Source organism: Dendrobates tinctorius, unplaced genomic scaffold (assembly GCF_039654945.1).
Source record: "Dendrobates tinctorius isolate UK_male_01 unplaced genomic scaffold, ASM3965494v1 ptg000043l, whole genome shotgun sequence".
In the NCBI taxonomy this organism is placed as follows: Eukaryota; Metazoa; Chordata; class Amphibia; order Anura; family Dendrobatidae; genus Dendrobates; species Dendrobates tinctorius.
The window spans coordinates 13,927,972-13,947,155 of NW_027361711.1; positions in this window are offsets into that span (position 1 = coordinate 13,927,972).

The following is a 19,184-nucleotide window of genomic DNA, read 5'->3' on the forward strand; positions in this document are numbered from 1 at the left end:
ACAGGTAGAGCTGTCTGGTGGAGAAGTCGGCAGTGTCAGAGTGAGTGATCCATTCCCCATTGCAATACCCCCAGGGAGTAAAATGTTAATTTGGTGTTGGCAGCATTAGGACTCAGGGGTCAAGATTACCAAGCCCTGGTAGAAGAGCCATTAAGAAGTGGTGCCGAGAATGTGGCCCCTGCAACCTGTGTAGGAAAGGCCGCAACAGCCAGCTATCCACATAGTCACCAACCAGCTGCTTGAACTGGTAGCTTTGGATCATGTGAAGTTGACTCCGTGTAGGAATGGCTACACCTATGCTCTGACCATCGTCGACCATTACTCAAGGTTCTTGGTAGTCGTGCCTGTCAAAGATCAAACAGCAAAGATGGCAGCCAAAGCGTTTCAAGAATACTTTTTTTGACCGTACGGTCACCCTGAACAAGTGCTCACCGACCAAGGCTCAGCCTTTGAGGCAGAAGTGTTCCAGGAGTTCTGTAACCTATACAGCTGCAAGAAGATCAGGATGACGCCATACCATCCACAGACAAATGGCATGTGCAAAAAAATGAACCAGGTGGTAATTGACCTATTGAAGACCTTGCCTCTGGAAGAGCAAAACCTATAGCCAGAGAAGTTGCCGGATCTGGTAGATTTATACAACCATACTGCAGCAAATTCCACCAACTGCACACCATCCTACTTGATGAGTGCAAGACCTGGCAAGTTACCCATTGATTTGGACATGGGAGTTTTAACACAGGGGGTGACATCACCAGATGCAGAATGGGATACAGAGCGACAGCAGCAATACCGCAAAGTGCAAGAATGTGTGGAACGAAGTTTGTCCTAGGCAAGACAGAAAGCAGGAAAGATACTACAATCAGCATGCCCCTGCAGTTCCCTTGTAATCTGGAGAACACGTCCTCAAAAGGAAGAGACCAGTGCACAAATTAAAGATGACCATTGGGAGGCTGAACCATACGCCATTTCACCTTCAGACTTTGATAACACCAAAGTGTGTCTCATTAGTAAAGATGGAGGAGAAACTTCAGCGGCAGTGTCAAGAGATCATTTAAAGCCGTGCCCTGACCAACTAAAGGAAGGGACTGAAGACCCAGACATTCCTCAGCCCATGGAAAAGGTAGAGAAAAAGATCAGCACAGTACTCGGAGAATTCCCTCCAGATTGGACAAGACTGAATCAGGCCATAGTTGTGCCCTTCTTGATCTTTTCCCAGCCAGTAGTGCTAGAAGGAGTTACAACTCAAGATCAGCCTGAAGGCCAGCGGGCTCAAGCATCAGATGCCACATCAGCAGAGAAGCAAGAAAACTTAACCCCTGCAGCAGCGAATTTGTCGTGGCCATGGTGAGCATCAATAGTCGTAGAAAATCAGGTATACCTGTACTACATAGAGTCACTTGTAGCGTAGCTGAAAAAGAGCGCACTACACCAGAGGTAGCAAGCACAGTGAATGAGGTTTGATGAGGTTTGGTCACCAGCAGTACCAAAGCTACGAAAGTCTATCCGTAGTATCCAAGGTAAAACCCCCATAAGGTTCCGCATGTAAGTAAATTGCGCAAGAAAAGATGTGTAAATATGTAACTTTCAAGCATATGAACCTACAGAGATTCTGTAAGAACTGTTGAGCAATCTTATTTTACTTGTTTGATGGACAGTTGGGCCAGAGGACTATGTGTGGCCCACACTTTACTTGTATATAGTTACGAACCTGCTAAGTAGTGGACCATGGACAATAACGCATAAACTAGTTATCACTAGGACTATTTTTGAGCTATGGTTTTTGTAATTTTTCATTTTTGAAATCTTGTAATAGTTATAATTGTTCATTTGTTAATATGTTTATGTTTCCTCAGTACTGAATTTCACTAGGGGGGAATGTGACACCCCAGGAGTTCAGTTGCCACAATGGCATTGCCTTCCTCACAGGGGGTGATGTCAGGCCTGAAGCAAGGAGGGATCCCCTGGCCAGGTAAACACAGCATGCAACACAGTTCCTGCTCCAGACCAGCAGGGGGAGCTCTGAACCTGACTTCAGGGGAGCTGCTCTCTCTGGTCAGGAGGAGGAAGTTAGAGTTTCAGTGTGTCAGTGCTGGGAACTGGACAAGTGAGGAGCTTGTCCCCAGACTGGAGTGCATTCTGATAAGGAGCAAGAGAACTCAGAAGAGCTTATATCTCGAAAATAATGTGTATAGGTACATGGTTCAGTTCAAAAAAGTTATTAATAAAGCCAAGTTTTTTTTATCAAATTACAAAATCACTTTATTATATCATATAGCTACAACAAGGCAAAAAATGCGCTTAGCTGTCAAGTGTCACGGCATAGTTGTTTCTACTTATTTAACCCCTTCACGACCCATGACGCCTACATAGGCATCATGAAAAGTCGTGCCCAAACGACCCATGACGCCTACGTAGCCGTCATGCTATAAATCGCGTTCCTGCGGGTCGGGTGACCGGAGTCATTGAAATGTCACCTGACCCACAGATGCAGGATGACATGCAGTTAACCCCAGGGGGGGTGGCTTTGCCCCCACGTGGTTATGATCGCTCTGATTGGCTGTTAAAAGTGAAACAGCCTATCAGAGCGATTGTAATATTTCACCAATGAAACCTGGTGAAATATTACACTCCAGCAATGACTGATGCTGTAATAGCATCAGCCATTGGCTAGAGTTAGGTGACCTCTGTGTAACCTCCCCCAGATATGATTGGAGCTAGCGTCCATGTGACGCTAGCCCTCCAATCAGATGTGGAGGGGCGGTGTCAAAGAATGGCTGCACTCGTTCTTTACCTCATCCTGTCCATGGAAGGTGAAGAGCGAGGTGCTGCGTGCTGCCCTGACACTCGACAGGTCCCTGTTTGCTGCTCCCACCGCCGATCGCCGCCTGCTGCCACCGATCACCATGCCTGCTGCTGCTGCCGCCTGCTACTGCCTGCTGCTGATCTCCCCTTTGGTACTGTGCACCGCTCCCCTAATTCCACCCCTCCTGCCCCAGTAATCGCCCCCCACCCCTCTGATCACCCCCCCGCCCAGTAATCACCCCCCCGCCCCTCTGATCGGCCCACCACCTCTCTGATCGCCCCTCCTGCTCAGTAATCACCACCCCACCCCTCTGATCACCCCACCACCTCTCAGATTGCCCCCCTACCCAGTAATCACACCACCTCTCTGATCGCCCCATCACCTCTCTGATCCCCCCCTGCGCAGTAATCACCCCACCACCTCTCTGATCGCCCCCCTGCCCAGTAATCACCCCCCACCCCTCTGATCGCCCCCCACAACAAGTGATCACCCCCCACAACAGGTGATCACCCCCAGCCCTGTAATCACTCCCCTGCTGCTGCTGATCTCCCCTTTCTGCTGTTCTCTGCTCCCTTTTGGTGCCTGTTTCCATCCTCCCCTGGCCCTGTGATTACCCCTCCTGCCCAGTAATCACCCCCCCACCCCTCTGATCGCCCCCCACAACAGGTGATCACCCCCAGCCCTGTAATCACTCCCCTGCTGCTGATCTCCCCTCTCTGCTGTCCTCTGCTCCCTTTTGGTGCCTGTTTCCATCCTCCCCGGCCCTGTGATCACCCCTCACCCCTCTGATCGCCCCCCACAACAGGTGATCACCCCCCACAACAGGTGATCACCCCCCCACAACAGGTGATCACCCGCTGCTGCCACTGATCTCCCCTCTGTGCTGTCCTCCGCTCCCCTCTGCTGTCTGATTCCATCCCCCCGGCCCTGTGATCACCCCACTGCATCAGTAATCACCCCTCCTGCTGCTGCTGCCCCCTCGTGCTCCCCCGCACCTGACAGCCCCCTCGTGCGCCCCCGCGCCTGACAGCCCCCTCGTGCTCCCCCACGCCTGACAGCTCCCTCGTGCTCCCCCGCACCTGACAGCCCCCTCGTGCTCCCCCGCGCCTGACAGCCCCCACACAGAAGAAAGTTTCACCAAACACTCTCACATACACATACACACACACACTATAATAAAGTTGATCTTTTATACACACGCACACACACGCCACACACACAAAATGTCCCGCTCGTCCCAGTCTCAAAAGGTGTACTCAGCTGAGGAGGCATGTGCCTTTATTGCCTCCGAAGCTGATAGTGATGACGACGACAACCCCACCTTTCTCTATTCCTCCCACTCTTCCTCCTCCAGCGACACAGACTTGCCTCAACCAAGATGTCGCAGGTTGAGGAAGCGTCCGGAGACCGGGGAAGAAGACCCACAGCCAAATGTAAGTAACTCCCAACCTAGTGCTAGTCACGCCCAACCTAGCACTAGTGCCCCCTCCTGGACCCCGTCCCTGAAAATTTTGCTCCACGGATTCCTGATTTCGTTCCCCAATCAGGAATCCAGTTTGAGACTGCCAACTTCAGGGAAATAGACTTTTTCAAAGTCTTTTTCTCTTGCCCAGCAATTTTTGACTGAACACCCAAGTTCTTCATTCTCTACTTGGAGTCCCCTGGACTCGGTAGAAATGATTAAATATTGGGAACTGGTCCTTCACATGGGGATTGTGAAGAAACCGGAAATTCGCCAATACTGGAGTACCGATATTTTATATCAAACTCCAGTATTTGGCATGGTTATGACTCGCAAACGTTTTGAGGCGATTCATAAATTTCTTCATTTCAGGGACAACACTGACAGCCTTCCCCGCGATGACCCGAATTTTGATAGACTGTTCAAAATTCGGCAAGTCATCGAACACTTCAGCAACAAGTATACCTCATCCACTTCAAAGGGAGGCTTCAGTTCCGTCAGTACCTGCCCAGCAAAAGGGCGAGGTATGGGATAAAACTCTACAAGCTGTGTGAGAGTACCTCAGGGTACACTCTCAGCTTTAGAGTTTACCAAGGAAAGGATACCAAGATCCAGCCCCCAGAATGTCCACCAGCTCTGGGGGTGAGTGGGAAAATAGTGTGGGATTTAGTCCACCCAATGCTTGATAAAGGTTACCATCGCTACGTTGATAACTTTTATACAAGCGTCCCACTCTTTCAATCCCTCTCTGCCAGAGCTACCGTCGCTTGCGGTACCGTGAGCAGAAACCAGAGGGGTCTCCCTTTGTCGCTAATTGAGCAGCCTCTCCGAAAGGGTGAGAGCCAAGTCCAATGTAGTGGCAACATGTTTATTGTCAAGTTCAAAGACAAAAGAGACGTCTTTTTCTTGACAACAATCCATGGTCCCGGCACCACGGCCACCACCGTTCGAGGTACCCCAGTACAGGTCCACAAACCGGTCTGTGCCCTGGAGTACAGTACAACCATCACATGGGGGAGTTGATCTTTCTGATCAAGTCCTCCTGCCCTATAGTGCCATGCGGAAGGCGAAGATGTGGTACAAAAAACTGGCTGTGCACCTCGTACAAATGGCACTGTATAATGCAAGCGTGCTATCACGATGTGCAGGCCAGAACCACTCCTTCCATCAGTTCCAGGAGGCGGTGAAAAAGGCCATGATTTTTGGAGACGAGGACGGAGCGCGGCCCAGCACCCCTGGAACTCAAGTTTCCCGTATGGTACCAGGGCAACATGATCCCACTAAGGCGAGAGCAAAAAAAAGGTGCCGAGTGTGCTATAAAAGGGGGATAAGAAGGGAAACTCGTTTCCAATGTGAAACTTGTCCCGACAAACCCGCACTGTGAATGAATGCTTTAGCATTCATCACGCGTCCAGGGACTAAACACATCCTGACACTCCACTACAGAACTCACCCACACCAGCCTGACATAACACCACCCACACGACCCTAACATACACTACACCACACACACCAACCTGACATAGTCAGGTTGGTGTGTGTGGCATAGTGTACGTCAGGTTGGTGTGTGTGGTGTATTGTACATCAGGTTGATGTGTGTGGTATACTACACCACACACACCAACCTGATGTACACTACACTACACCACACACCTACCTGATGTACACTACGCCACACACACCAACCTGACGTAGTTTGTCAGGTTGGTGTGTGTGGCATAGTGTACGTCAGGTTGGTGTGTGTGGCGTAGTGTACGTCAGGTTGGTGTGTGTGGTATACTACACCACACACACCAACCTTGTTGTGATGGTGTGATATGTTATGTGGATGTCATTTTTTGTATATTCCTATTTTTAACAATTCCAGTTATTTTCATAGTGTTTTTCTTATTACATTGTAAGCCTACAGCCTCACTGTATCTGTCTCTTGATGACCCCCTGTAGTGCATTAATCCCTAAGGCCTTTTGTTCTCCTCTGGGATTTAACTTGTTTGACTACCCCTGGACAAGGAAGGGGGTGGGGGGAAGAACAGCAGCTGGACAACAAGTCAGTTCCAGTAGAGACAAGATGGTGAAATGGCTGCATTTCAGAGAGAAGGATCCTTTATTATCCTCTGGTGCTAGAGTGTTTTGGAATCTCGTTTCCCTGGACATTTTATCCTGATACTGGACTGCATTCTTATTCTGGACTATCTTATCCTTTGTGTGGTGGACTGAATATGGACCTTTTCGTATTTTTCCCTGAATAAAGGTCTTGGAATTGTTCACTCTTCGCTTGCTCTGTTGATTGTGTGATACCAGAGAAGGACCCCGTGACAACTGGTGGCAGCAGTGGGATTCTTGGCCTTTTTCGGGCTCTTCTTGGCCGTGGTCAGAGCCTTCTTGGGCTTCTTCGGAGATTTGGGAGCTTTCTTGGCAGCTGCGGGCTTCTTGGCTTTCTTAGGGCAACGGCAACGCCACCTGCAGGATGTCTTTATTGATGGGTACAAAGTGTCAGTATTTAGAGACACGGGGGCATTCTTGACTATCGCTGACCCCCGTGTGGTTCGACCCGAGGCAATTTACCAGGGTCCGGGAATTCCCATTGTCCTGGCGGGCGGTGCCCGCAAACATATACAGCGAGCTTCTGTGCGTTTGGATTATGGTTGTGGAGAAAAACTGTGTTGGATTGGAGTTATGGGAGGACTTCCTGCAGATATCCTCCTTGGGAACGACATTGGGGAGTTACAGTGCCAATTTGTGGGAGCAGTCACCCGACTACAGGCCCTTCAAGCACTACGTCATCCGGACCCCACCGGGGAGCAACCACCACGAACCGCATCAGAGTCGGTAAGCAATACTTTCGCTGCTACTACATTGGGAGAGTCTTGGGACAGAGAGGAGTTTAGGAGAGAAATAGAGGGTGACACTACCTTAGCAGCCCTTAGGCGAAAGGCAGAAACTGGGCACACGGGAGATAATAGGGATGGCTTCACTCGAGAAAACGGACTGTATTATAGTGTAACAAAGGGCAGTGACCAGGGCAACCCTGACGCAACGACCAGGCAACTCATTGTCCCTCAGAAGTACAGGGCACCGCTACTTCAACTGGCCCATGACATCCCCTTGGCTGGGCATCAAGGGAGAAAAAGGACTGAAAAGAGACTCACCCAAAGTTTTTACTGGTCGGGCGTCTCGCAGTCGGTAGCCCATTATTTCCGCACCTGTGATGTGTGCCAGCGAATGCGGCATCCAGGAGCTCGACATAAGGTACCCCTGCAATCCCTGCCCATAATTGAGGAACCATTTCAACGTGTAGCCGTCGACATCATAGGTCCTCTGGCCCACCCCAGCAGGTCAGGGAAAAAATATATCCTGACCGTGTTGGATTATGCCACTAGGTATCCTGAAGCTGTGGCCCTGTCCAGTATTACAGCAGTAAAGGTAGCCGAGGCCCTTGTTACCATCTTTACCCAGGTAGGGTTTCCTAGTGAAATATTGTCGGATCAAGGCACTCAGTTCATGTCAGATCTGGTCCAGTCCCTATGGCATACCTGTGGTGTTCGAGCCATTCGCACCACCACATACCACCCGCAGACCAACGGACTAGTGAACGCTTTAATGAAACCCTAAAAAATATGCTGAGGGCTTTTGTTGACGTTGAAAAAGACTGGGAATAGTACCTGCCACATCTCCTCTTCGCCTATCGGGAGGTTCCCCAAAGGTCCACAGGGTTCTCTCCCTTCGAACTACTGTTTAGCCGGAAGGTCTGTGGGCCTCTCACTCTTCTGAAAGAACATTTGGAGGGAGACATCTCAGATACCGGAATGCCCATTGTTCCCTATGTTCTAGAGCTCAGAGACCGTCTCGCCCAGCTAGCTAACTTCGCTAAAGAACATCAGCGAATGGCCCAGTCCAGACAAAAAACCTGGTATGACCGTAATGCCAGGAACCGGGAATTTGTGGAAGGACAGCAAGTGCTCATGATTACTGCTTCCCCTGCCAACAAGCTTCAAGCAGTGTGGGAAGGCCCTTATCAGGTTGTCAAGAAAATTAATGACACTAGCTATGTTATTGCCCTGGACTCTAGTGGTCAACGACAGAAAATCGTCCACATTAACATGCTGAAAGACTACCACGACCGATCTCTGCCTGTTCTAGCTGTCTGCCACCCCCCTATTGATACCGCCGACGACGAGTATCTCCCAGATCTCCTCCAGGTTGCCCAAGCGGGAGGATCACTGGAACAAGTGCCCCATGGCTCCCATTTATCGGATATACAAAAGGACGATATTGTCGCCGTACTAAGGCCGAGGGCTGCTGCTTTCTCCTCAAAGCCGGGGAAGACTACTCTCACCAGTCACCATGTGGAAACCCCCGGACAACGCCCCATCCAGCAGGCTGCCTACCGGGTTCCAGAGGCTGTTCAAGGCATGATAAAGAACGAACTGGAGGAGATGAAACAACTGGGAGTTATTCAGCCATCTCACAGTTCTTGGGCCTCTCCTGTCGTCCTGGTCCCCAAGAAGGATGGTACAACACGATTCTGCGTTGATTACAGACGACTAAATGATGCCACCAAGAGTGATGCTTATCCCATGCCCAGGATTGATGATCTATTGGATCGTCTGGCCAGTGCCCAATTTGTGACCACGTTAGACTTGAGCAAGGTGTACTGGCAGATACCCCTAACGGAGGACGCTTGGGAGCGCTCAGCCTTCATTACTCCATTTGGGCTTTATGAGTTCCTGGGAATGCCCTTTGGGATGAAAACTGCCTCCTCTGCTTTCCAGAGACTGGTGAATCGACTGTTACAACAATGTCAGGACTTTGCCTGTGCTTACTTAGACGACATCGCCATTTTTAGCACAACCTGGGAGGAACATCTTAAACACTTGGGCATAGTGCTGGACTGTATCCTTACTGCAGGACTGACCATTCGCCCTGATAAGTGCCAAATAGGGATGGCTGAGGTGCAGTACCTCGGGCATAGAGTAGGGGGTGGGACACTAAGGCCAGAGCCTGCCAAGGTGGAAGCCATTAGCAACTGGTGTAGACCGCAGACTAAAAAGCAGGTACTTGCGTTTTTAGGAACTGCTGGTTACTATCGCAAATTTGTTTCTAACTTCAGCACCTTGGCCAAGCCCCTAACCGACCTGACCCGCAAGAACATGCCTAGGAATGTGACATGGACGCCTGCATGCGAGGATGCCTTTTCAGCGTTAAAGACTGCCCTCGTCACTGCTCCTGTCTTGGCTGCCCCGGATTATAAACGCAGGTTCCTCGTGCAGACAGATGCATCCACCTTTGGGATTGGGGCAGTACTTAGCCAAGTGAACGCCGCCGGAGAAGAACATCCTGTTGCTTTTGCCAGTCGGAAACTACTGGATCGGGAAGTTGCCTATGCCACTATTGAAAAGGAGTGCCTTGCCATCGTATGGGCGCTAAAAAAATTGCAGCCCTACTTGTATGGCAGAGACTTTACGATTGTTACAGACCACAACCCCCTCACATGGCTGAATCGCGTATCAGGGGACAATGGAAGATTGCTGCGGTGGAGCTTGTCCTTACAACCCTGCAGCTTCTCCATCAAATACAAGCGAGGAAGCCAACACCAGAACGCCGATGGACTGTCTCGACAAGAAGAACCATAGGCTCCCCAGGTCGACCTACCCCTGCCACTGTACAAGGAATTATAAATAACTAAGCAATGTGGACTAAAGTGAGCAGGCCAGAGGTCTGTGTAGACCTCATGGCGTGCTCACTTATTATGGGGGGGGAGAGGTTGTGATGGTGTGATATGTTATGTGGATGTCATTTTTTGTATATTCCTATTTTTAACAATTCCAGTTATTTTCATAGTGTTTTTCTTATTACATTGTAAGCCTACAGCCTCACTGTATCTGTCTCTTGATGACCCCCTGTAGTGCATTAATCCCTAAGGCCTTTTGTTCTCCTCTGGGAGGTAACTTGTTTGACTACCCCTGGACAAGGAAGGTGGTGGGGGGAAGAACAGCAGCTGGACAACAAGTCAGTTCCGGTAGAGACAAGATGGTGAAATGGCTGCATTTCAGAGCGAAGGATCCATTATTATCCTCTGGTGCTAGAGTGTTTTGGAATCTCGTTTCCCTGGACATTTTATCCTGATACTGGACTGCATTCTTATTCTGGACTATCTTATCCTTTGTGTGGTGGACTGAATATGGACCTTTTCGTATTATTCCCTGAATAAAGGTCTTGGAATTGTTCACTCTTCGCTTGCTCTGTTGATTGTGTGATACCAGAGAAGGACCCCGTGACACTGACATACACTACACCACACACCAACCTGATGTACACTACACCACACACACCAACCTGACGTAGTTTGTCAGGTTGGTGTGTGTGGCATAGTGTACGTCAGGTTGGTGTGTGTGGCATAGTGTACGTCAGGTTAGTGTGTGTGGCGTAGTGTACGTCACGTTGGTGTGTGTGTGTGGTATACTACACCACACACATCAACCTGACGTACACTACACTACACTACACCAATCACCAACCTGACATGCACAACACCACACACGCCAAGCTGACGTAGTGTATGAAAGGTTGGTGTGTGATGTAGTACACGTCAGGTTGAGGTGTGTGGTGTAGTAAGCACCACACACAACAACCTGATGTATACTACACTACACACACCAATCTGACGTACACTACATACTTTCTATACGCGACATGGTGTCCGCTAACGATTAGAGCTAATTTTCCATTTGAAAAGTCAAATGGCGCTCCTTCCCTTCTGAGCCCTGCCGTGCGCCCAAACAGTGGTTTATGACCACATATGAGATATCGGTGTACTCAGGAGAAGTTGCCCAACAAATTTTAGGATCCATTTTATCCTGTTGCCCATGTAAAAATGAAAAAAATTTAGGCGAAAATAAATTTTTTGCGAAAAAATAGTACTTTTCATATTTACAGATCAATTTGTGAAGTACCTGGGGGTTTAAAGTGCTCCCTATGCATCTAGATAAGTTCCTTGAGGTATCTAGTTTCCAAAATGGGGGCACTTGTGGGGGTACTCCAATGTTTCCGCACATAGGGGCTCTCCAAACACGACATGATGTCCACTAACAATTCGAGCTAATTTTCCATTCAAAAAGTCAAATGGCGCTCCTTCCCTTCTGAGCCCTGCCGTGCACCCAAACAGTAGTTTATGACCACATATGAGGTATTCGTGTACTCAGGAGAAATTGCCCAACAAATTTTAGGATCCATTTTATCCTGTTGCCCATGTAAAAATGAAATAATGTAGGCGAAAAGAAAATTTTTGTGAAAAAAAAGTACTTTTTCATTTTTACAGAACAATTTGTGAAGTACCTGGGGGTTGAAAGTGCTCCCTTTGCATCTAGATAAGTTCCTTGGGGTGTCTAGTTTCCAAAATGGGGTCAATTGTGGGGGTACTCCAATGTTTAGGCACACAGGGGCTCTCCAAACACGACATGGTGTCCGCTAACAATTGGAGCTAATCTTCCATTCAAAAAGTCAAATGGCGCTCCTTCCCTTCTGAGCCCTGCCGTGCGCCCAAACAGTGGTTTATGACCACATATGAGGTATCAGTGTACTCAGGAGAAATTGCCCAACGAAATCTAGGATCCATTTTATCCTGTTGCCCATGTAAAAATGAAAAAATGTAGGCAAAAAGAAATTTTTTGCAAAAAAAAAAGGACTTTTTCATTTTTACAAATCAATTTGTGAAGTATCTGGGGGTTTAAAGTGCTCCCTATGCATCTAGATAAGTTCCTTGGGGTGTCTAGTTTCCAAAATGGGGTCACTTGTGGGGATACTCCAATGTTTAGGCAAACAGGGGCTCTCCACACAAGACATGGTGTCCGCTAACAATTGGAGCTAATTTTCCATTCAAAAAGTCAAATGGCGCTCCTTCCCTTCTGAGCCCTGCCGTGCGCCCAAACAGTGGTTTATGACCACATATGAGATATCGGTGTACTCAGGAGAAGTTGCCCAACAAATTTTAGGATCCATTTTATCCTGTTGCCCATGTAAAAATGAAAAAAATTTAGGCGAAAATAAATTTTTTGCGAAAAAAAAGTACTTTTTCATTTTTACAGATCAATTTGTGAAGTACCTGGGGGTTTAAAGTGCTCCCTATGCATCTAGATAAGTTCCTTGGGGTATCTAGTTTCCAAAATGGGGGCACTTGTGGGGGTACTCCAATGTTTCCGCACATAGGGGCTCTCCAAACACGACATGATGTCCGCTAACAATTCGAGCTAATTTTCCATTCAAAAAGTCAAATGGCGCTCCTTCCCTTCTGAGCCCTGCCGTGTGCCCAAACAGTGGTTTATGACTACATAACGAAAAAATTTAGGCTAAATAAAAAATTTTGTTGGAAAAATTAAAATGTCCATTTTTTCCTTCCACGTTGCTTTAGCTCCTGTGAAGCACCTGAAGGGTTAATAATCTTCTCGAATGTAGTTTTGAGTGGCTTGAGGGGTGCAGTTTTTATAATGGTGTCACTTTTTGGTATTTTCTGCCACTTAGACCCTTATAACGTCCTAACAAAAAAAAAAATTGTTTCCAAAATTGTGCTGATGTAAAGTAGACATGTGAGAAATGTTATTTATTAACTATTTTGTGTCACCTAACTCTCTGGTTTAACAGAATAAAAATTCAAATTTTGAAAATTGCGAAAATTTCAAAATTTTCACCAAATTTCCATTTTTTTCACAAATAAATGCAAAAATTATCGATCTAAATTTACCACTATCATGAAGCCCAATATGTCATGAAAAAACAGCCTCAGAATCGCTCGGATGCGTTGAAGCGTTCCTGAGTTATTACCTCATAAAGGGACACTGGTCAGAAATGCTAAAAATGGCCAGGTCATTAAGGTCAAAATAGGCTGGGTCGTGAAGGGGTTAAAGGAGATCTGCAACAATTATACTAAATAAGGATGAATCTAAAAGTATCCCAGACCAATCCGGCCAAATTTAATAGGGGTAGGTATAATGATATCCCCAGCTAAGCGCATATAGCGGAATAGCAATTATAAAGAAACAGAGGAGCATAAGTTGCATCATTATTCACTGGTTTTTAGTATTTATGAACTTTGTATATGGTGTTTACTGTATGTCTACTTTTTGACTTGTAGTAGCTATATGATATAATAAAGTGATTTTGTAATTTGGTAAAAGAAACTTGGCTTTATTAATAACTTTTTTTGAATTGTACCATGAACCTATACACATTCTTTTCGAGATATACGCTCTTCTGAGTTCTCTTGCTGGTCATCTATGTTCTATGGAGAATATCTCACCATTCATTTAATCATGCTTTTCTTATTGATCTTGAATCCTAGCTATTTTTTCATAAGTTGTTTACTGTGTATTTTCACAGCTTGTTCGCTTAGACAGATGGATTTTCAGGCACGGGACAAAATGTGGCTGACAAAATTGAACCAGGTTTTTAATGATGATGCACCTGTGGTTATTAACCCCGATTCTGGGGCTGTGACAGATCAGATTATTAGGCTGAAGAATTTATTTCACAAGCAAACCAAAGGGTGGAGGAACAAGTCCTTTTTGGAACGTTATGTGGCCAAAAATTTAATTCCCAGAGGTTTACGTATACAAGTCTTTCCCTCCTTCTATGTAGAAGATGATATGTTTAAGCAACAATGGGAAGATATAGCCTCCTCTTGCTCTAAAGGATTTATGGGCCTACTTATTGATTCAAATGATAGATCAATTAAACAGATTGAGACCGAAATTAAGGAAATTCATGAAATTCTGACTAAACAACTCTTTACTGGCGCCTTACAAAAATTGAACGAGGAGCTTGATTTGGACTTTGCTAAATGGGTGAAGGATATTGTCTCAGTTAAGACAAAAAATATCAGAGACACTGCGATGAATACAAGAATCAAAAAGTTTATAGATGGTGTAATCTAAAAAGTAGAGGTACTAAACACCCACTTGCTAATCGATCAAACGCTTTTTCATTGGCATCATCGATGGAAGAGGAGACCACATCTCTCCCTGGATCCTCGGTGAATCTGATGGAGCGATTGGGCTCTAATAAATCTTCTGGTTGTCAAAAGAGCAAATCTTCAGACAAACATAAAAATACTTGTGGCGCCCCTGAGGCTCAGTCGCCACAGAGGTACTGCACCTTCTCCTAAGGTGTGGTGCCCCACCATCCAGGTAAGTTGGGGGCTCCTGACCACGCTCCAACACTCGCACCCGACACAATAGACTAGTTCAGCAAAACCACATTGCGGCTCCTTGCTTAGAGAGAAGCAGAGCACCTATGGTGGTTCCCTGCTTGGAACACTAGACGTGCTGGGAGGTGGGTGGAGTTGAGAATACATAAAAGAGCGGGATGGTTTAGGATTACAGGTCAGTCAGTCAGTCAGAAGGAGAGTAGGAGAGAGGAGGCCACTCGGAGAGTAGTGGGGATCCCTGGAAGAGGGATGGAGGAAGGAGTGCTGCAGCTGCCTCAGTGACCTGAGCCAGCTGGCATGGGAAAGGAAAGAAGGAGAAAGACATTGAACTGAAGCCTGAGCTTCCACAGAAGGGAAAAGACAAGTACGGAACGTAGGAGTAAAAGGGAACATAGAGGATGTGGGTTAGAGGAAGAACCCTGCCTAGAAGTTCTAAGTGCAAGGCCGGGGCCTGGTCCCCAAGGTTGTATGGACACTAATGGTTCTGCAGCAGACACCGGTGGAGTAGTGGGCTGTAAATGCACTACTCCCATCTAAGACTTGAGGGCACAACAGCAACACGGATAGAGAGCCGGGACTTAGGAGTAGATAGTCCCCGACGCAGGCTACACCTGTCTGCCGTGCAAGTAGAGTTCTTGGGAACATCTGTCAGGAGGAACTCCAGTGTAACTCAGTGCTAGGAGATCTTCACACTTAAAGGCGCTATAGAGGAGACGTTCAGAAAAGGCACATAAGTTGGCGGAGCGTGGAAGGGAGCCTTCCATCTTGCCTGGGGGTTGACTGAGTCCCTGACCCAAAGGACACGGCACAGAAGTGGGCACTACAGACTGTGAGTAAAGCTTTGGAACTACATGCCCTGGTGTCCTCCATTCCTTCCTGCGTCCGTCCGCCTGTCACTGCTACATCCCCTGCGCCGGACACTACACCAAGTGTCTCCACATCTACACTGCCCTGGGACAACAGCCCTGCCTGTGGAGGGCTATAACATCATTGCTGCACCACACCATCAGTCCCAGCGGATCTGCATGCAGCGTTGGCTTAACACCTCCCTTGCCGAACACCACAGGTGGCGTCACGAACTATTCATCTAACTACATTCCACCATTCACATCTTCCTATTACTTGGGCACCCAGGGCCACGGTCCGGGTCACCGCTGCTGTGACACATGCCACTGATACTGGCCCGGTACCGAGTACCCCACAGCCCTGGGTGGGCGACCCAACTTGGCGTCACAAACAGGATGACGAGACCCGATGCCATCGGGCTCTGTGTGCCTAAGATTTGTTGGACTTAAAACATTTGAGAATGTGCAGAAGACCCAATTTAATAGACTGTGAAATGAACATCAAAAATGGCCGTTGGCGTGGAGAAGAAGGGCGTGACCAGATGGGAGGTCCTAGGAAAAGACCGCGAACAGTCTTGGGCCTCCCCTGCCTTAAATACTATGTGACAGCAACATGGCCCACCCACCGAGGGGTTCGTATAATGGCTTGGTATGGAGGCGCTGGAAGAAGACGCCGCCCCAGGAAGGAGGGGCAAAAGCCAGTGGCGGGAAAGGGGCTGAGAGAGGAGGGAGAAGAAAGCCAGAACGCCATCTTGGAAGGAGACGGGTGGAGGCCTATGGAGCGCAAGGAGGTTATGCTGAATCTCCCTGGCGCCATGGCTGAAGGCTCCAACCCAGTATCTAGATGAACCGCCAGCAGCTGGAGGACGAAATTGCCCAGCTAACGCGCCATCTGCAACTGAGGCAGGAAGCGCTATGGACATTGAATCTGCAGCACGCCCAGGAGGGGGCCTACACCTGCGGTACTCGCGACATTGGTACCTGCCGCTGCAATACCGGACCTCTTCCAGGCAGACCCTGTGGAGCCTGCAACTGCTGCCATGCCACCAGCAGCGTACCTTGTTCCCTCCCTGCCGCTACTACCGGAGGAGTTGTACGCAGCACAGGGAGCTGAAGTGGAGGAAGAGAAGCCCCAGTCCGGACCTGACGCGGCTGCGCAGGTCCCTACAGAAACTCCTGCGGACCCAGAGCCACCGTTAGCTCCACCGCCGTCCCCGGTGTCCCACCGTGCAGCGCCCACTGCCACTACGCCTGCACCAGAGTAGAGACCGCACCGCCGGGAGGCACCAGGTATATACCCCGGCCCTCCTAATGGGTTGCCCCCCAAATTCATGTTGTCAGAGGCTGGCTTGCGGGAGCTCGAAATGGGGCAATTGGAAGAGTCAGCTGGGGGCACTAGACTGTCGGAAATGGGGAGGTGGAAGAGGTCCCTACTGAGAAGGGTACGGCTGGAACAGGCACGCACGATTCGCCATCTTCGGGGATGGGAGGAATCTAGGTCGCTGTGGGACAGTGACCTCAGGATCCCTTGGCTGCCGAGTCCCCATGTTGTCGCCTATCAGCGCCAACAAGTTGCAGCATCCATCGGTGCTAGGCCACGCACTAGAGCACCGGAACTAGCAAGCAACCATCAACAGGATGAAGACGCCCAAAGTATTACATCTGGTAGCGGTTCCCAGTCACCAGCTTCCAGCACCCCAGGAGGGGACCATCACTAGTAACTTGCAGTAAACTAACTCTCCTTACCCAAGAGTGTTATGAATGAGTCACCGAAGGAGGAAAAAACAAAAATGCAAGCTAAGTCCAGAAAACCGGAGAGGTTGGTAGCTAGCGGATTGCAGACCCCTGATCCTATTCACAACAACTAACAGTAGCTGTGGAGCGTTCCTATGGTGGTCTTAGATGCCTCTTCACAGCCGGAGAACTAAATAAGCCTAAAGAAAGAAAGGGAAAATCTAAACTGCCCCAGAGCAGACCCCAAAGAAATAGACAGCCCCCAACATGTATTGTCGGTGAAAACAGATGAAAACACAAACACAGACAGAAACACAGGCAGAGCAAACGATGGGACCCAACTAACTAGATAGGAAAGAACAGAAAAGATGCTGGCTGCAATCCGCAAAAACCCTACCAAAACTGTCCCATCACATCTGATAGGAAAAACGGCCCTGAAGTCACTAAACTTCAAAATCCCTATATCAGCAATCCAATATATTCTGAAGACAGAGCAAAAGAGATTTAACCGATCAGGGACAAAAAATGGAAATTCAGCAAAGCCCCAGCCGGGGCTGGCTGAACACAAAACTAAGCAAATCAGACAAAATCTCATGGAACAATAACAGAGCAAAACTTAGCTTTGGAAGACAGGAACTGAACTGGAGGCCAGAGCTCAGAGCAGAGAAATCACCAGCAACCCTACAGGGCGTCGGCTGCCTTATATCCACTCAGAGATTCCGGATGTCCAATCGCAATCCACCTGTTCAGGTGACAGGTCTCTCCAATCCAAATCAGTTTCACGACCTCCCTTCACCAGCAGAGGAAGTTCATCGGACATCAAAGGTGAATGAGAAAATGAGCTCACAACAGGTGGATTTATTCCACCAATCCCTCTGACCACTGGTTTTTATTGACCTCCCCCTTCCTTCCTATACTAGGGCTTTTTTAGTTTTATACCCACATCTGTGGAATGTAATAACACTCATTTATAAAATCTTGTTACTATATACTTTATTTCTTCCCTGATGGTATTACTATTGATGCTTGTGTCACACCATAAGTTGCATTATTATTCACTGTATTTTAGTATTTATGAACTGTTTATATGGTGTTTACTGTATGTCTATCTTTTGCCTTGTTGTAGCTATTTGATATAATAAAGTGACTTTGTAATTTGGTTAAAAAAACCTTGGCTTTATTAATAACTTTTTCTGAACTGTACCATGTACCTATACACATTCATTTCGAGATATATGCTCTTCTGAGTTCTATTGCTGGTTATCTATGTTCTATGGAGAGTATCTCACCATTTAATCATGCTTTTCTCATTGATTTTGAATCCTAGCTATGGAGTGCAATCTGAGTCAGAGAGGAAGAGAAAAGTATAGTGAAGCTTGGGAAGAGGAGCTGTGGCCACGCTCATCCCAGAGCTCAGCACTAGAACTGGACACCGGAGTCCTTGGCTGCAGAACACTATAGTCTCCTCAGCTAAATCCGGAGGGCAGAAGATTGCAGGTCTTCTAGCCCCCATCACACACCTTAAGGCACAGCAGCAGGTTAGAGCCCGGAGACATGACGAGGAGCGACACCTATGAAAGGTTCAAGCTGCCTGCCATGCTGGTAACGTTTTCTGATAGACAGTGAGAGGAACAGAGGACTGAGGAGAGCTTTATGCAGCAAGGACCTCAAATAGAGCAGTGCAGTAAGGAGGCCTCCAACGCACCTGGCTGAGTGGATCCTGAGTTGCTTCGGGCTGCCCAGACCTCGATTGTCACCTGTAACCAGTGCTCTATTCTACACCTCTATTCATCCAGTAAAGTTTAAGGAAGCTACAACCTCGCTGTGTCCTCAGATTTGTATGTTATACCATCTGCCCTGCACTACATCTGCCATCATCATCTCATCACTTACATGTACAGTTGCCCTGGGGCCTAGCTCTACCTGTGGAGAGCTGTAACAACTCTGCTGCATCACCATCAGCCCCAGCGAACTCTGAAGCAGCATCGGTTAACACCTTATTTGCCAAATACCACAGGTGGCGTCACAAACTAATTCCCTTTTAAATCATCCCCTATAAACTTTATTGAACATTTTCATTGGAAGCCCAGGGCCACTGACCAGGTCACCGCTGTCGTGACACTTACCCCTTTAAGAGCT